Here is a 3,596-nt window from a genome sequence, read left to right on the forward strand (position 1 = left end):
ATCAGACTGGTCCTGTTTCAAAGTTGTTAAATGTATCAAGGACTCTAGATCGATTACCCATTAATTCTTAAGGAATTGTAGATGTTTTGACTCTGATGGCAAATGTCCTGGATACAATATGTTTACAAGCTAATGATAGCATATGTCTTTTTTTGTTACAATTTGTTAAAACTATCAATTTGGTTTCGAAAAAGAGGAAAACGTTTTACAAAAGATGTTTATTTATTTATTTCATATAAGAAGACAAATAGCGTACAATAATTTTAAATAAAAGTCTAACAAAAGACATTTAATGATCCTCACGGAGAGAAATTGTTAGGTTTGTAAGAAAATGCCTGTAAATATTTTTAAGAGCAGTGTACGAGAACCATTATTGACTGCGAATTCGATTACGTAACTGGTGAATTGGATTATTTATGAAAACTCATTTTATAATTTACGATTTATGATGAAAGGGAATAATGTAAATCATTTTCTGTTTTTTTTTTTTTATGTCATCATATCATAATCATTTTTGTGTTAAATTGAACTAATGTTTTAATGTTACCTAAACAATTTATTTTTTTAAAGTGATAACCCTCACTTCTAGGATTAACCCAATTAAGGAACCCACGACTTATCGCGTTCCGTGTGGGTGCTCATCCAAATGAGCTAGTGTCGTCATAAAATCTTGTACGCTTTGTTCAACTCTCAGGTTGTGGCTTCATCTATAAGATCTACTTTACGCTCTTGCTAATTAAACAGTTTGTTATGTTTTTTTAAAAGTCTGTGGTGTATGTTAGCTAGTGGTTACATATTCAAAACAAAGGAGCTAATGCGAAGCGTGGGTGACTGCGCACGACTTGTCAATCAAAATCGGCTACAATAACAAAATATTTGCTTATCTTTTCTATATCGCTGTATCTCCGTTACAGAATGTTAAACAATAATAGATTTCGTCTTGCTTACTTGAATGTCATTGCTTGTGGCGTTGACGTGGGACGGGTCATTCTTTTCCATGAAATTTGGTCGAGAGAGGCGATTAGGGAGGCGATTGTTTATCCATGCTCGTGAACAGGTGCTCCTTGTGGATGATGCTGTACCAGGAAACTCTGTTCCGTGCTATTAAAATTAAAGTTATTTATAATATTATATTTATAGAAGTATAACTTCTAACTAAATAACTGAAATAAGTTATTTTCAATAATTTGACATAAATTTTATAAATTATTTTTTTATGTATGATTTCATTTTATTCTCTTGTCCAACTTATGCAGACAACGTATTCCTTCATATTTTGGCAACACAACGCGCAGAGGCTACGAAAGTTTGGAAAAATATTATTGTACCGAAGGAAAAAAAAAGTCAAAATCGGTTACAACAACAAAAGATTCGCTTACCTTTTCTATCTTGCTGTACCTCCGTTACAGATGTTATTCTATCTCACACTCTTTGTTTGTCCATACGCATTACTACTATAATTAATAAATGCACATTGAATGAAATAACTTGATAAGGCAACCTTCTGTGAAAGCATTTGTAGTTGCATTAAATATCCGCTTCAGGCGCTTATTAAAACAACAAACACAATTTGTCTCTGTCAGATGCACGAGAACAATATTGTTCTTTATTGCTGGTGATAGTTTTCATTTCAATTTGTTTTGTTTACAATTGGAATGGTATAAACATAATTTTAAAAATATTATAATTTTAACAATCGTCTTTCCTTTATTTTTTGTATTTATTGTGATAATTTAATATGGAAAATACATAATATTTATGGTATTGTCAATATATGTTAGTGAAAATTTTTATATAAGAAAATATGTGCCCAATTTGACATAATTTTGTTTTAGTAATATGTTACATTTACGCACATATAAGTACTTAAGTACATTATGGTATGAATGACTCAAAATAAAAATTAAAAAAAACGTAGTATTAAAAAAAAGTGAACTCTCCTTCTTTCTCTTACCCAAATAAATAAATATTTCACTAAATATTTCAATTACAAATTATAAAAAATATTACAGTAAACTAAATTTAATATTTAAAATAAAAATTCATTTCTCAAATTAAAAAGTATGTATTTGGATTAAATACCTTCGGTAATATATTATACCCAGTGCCAGATTAACCACTTAGCAAGAGAAATGTAAGTAAATTATATTGGATATAAAATCACTTATTCAAAGTCAATAACTCCCCCCACCCATTTGAAAAAGTATGCCTTAGACCTGAGAAATTAATGAACTATGCCTCAGACCTGAGAAATTAGTAAAATATGCCTCAGACCTGAGAATATAGTAAAATATGCCTCAGACCTGAGAAATTAATAAAATATGCCTCAGACCTGAGAAATTAATAAACTATGCATCAGACCTGAGAAATTAATAAACTATGCCTCCGACCTGAGAATATAGTAAAATATGCCTCAGACCTGAGAAATTAATAAAATATGCCTCAGACCTGAGAAATTAATAAACTATGCATCAGACCTGAGAAATTAATAAACTATGCCTCAGACCTGAAAAATTAGTAAAATATGCCTCAGACCTGAGAAATTAGTAAAATATGCCTCAGACCTGAGAAATTAATAAACTATGCCTCAGACCTGAGAAATTAATAAAATATGCCTCAGACCTGAGAAATTAGTAAAATATGCCTCAGACCTGAGAATTTAATAAAATATGCCTCAGACCTGAGATATTGATAATGCATCACTCTACTTAATAAATTATCGAAATTAATAAGCTATACTATACTTAACATCATCATTTCAGCCGGAAGACGTCCACTGCTGGATAAAGGCCTCAGCGAAAAATCTCCAAAACGATCGGTCCTGCTCTGCCCACATCCAACCAATTCCAGCGGTCTTAACCAGATGGTCGGTCCATCATTTGCGGGGCTTACCAACACTGGGTCTTCAGTACCGTTTATTGGTCACCATTCGAGAACTTTACTGCCAACGGCCATCTGTCCGTCGAGCTATGTGCCCTGCCCACTGCCTTCTCAGGTTCGCAACTATGTCAGTGACTTTGGTATTCTTACGGATCTCCTCATTTCTGATTCGATCTCGCAGGAATCTCCGAGCTGACATACTATATTTATTTTATACTTATACTTGTTATTAATTTTTCGGTATTATAGAATTGATGTAAAAGTGTTGTGTTGTGATGCTGATTATTATTGATAAAAAATCAATCAAAAAATCTGGGTTAAGTAAAAAAGTATTTACTTTTCTGGCAGTAATATGATAAGGAATAGTTTAATTGTCACTTACACACACACACACATTCTCACACACACACACACACACACACGCCTGTTTTCCGTCGGGGTACGCAGAGACAACAGAATGCCACTTGCTTATATCCTTACAAACCTCATGCGCTTCTTCTACATTCGGACCTTACTTTTTTCCAAACGTCCCCAGTTTGGTCCACGAATTTCCCGCGACCGACTTGCCCACACACACTTGCCTTATATATTTGAGTGATCATTCCTTGACTCATTCGCTCCACGTGTCCAAACCATTTCAGCACTATTTTAAAGTTAATGTTCGTTTGTCGTTCTTTACTTACCTTTAATTAACATTTATTTGAAATAAAAATATA

This window comes from Leptidea sinapis, chromosome Z, assembly GCF_905404315.1.
Source record: "Leptidea sinapis chromosome Z, ilLepSina1.1, whole genome shotgun sequence".
Lineage (NCBI taxonomy): Eukaryota > Metazoa > Arthropoda > Insecta > Lepidoptera > Pieridae > Leptidea > Leptidea sinapis.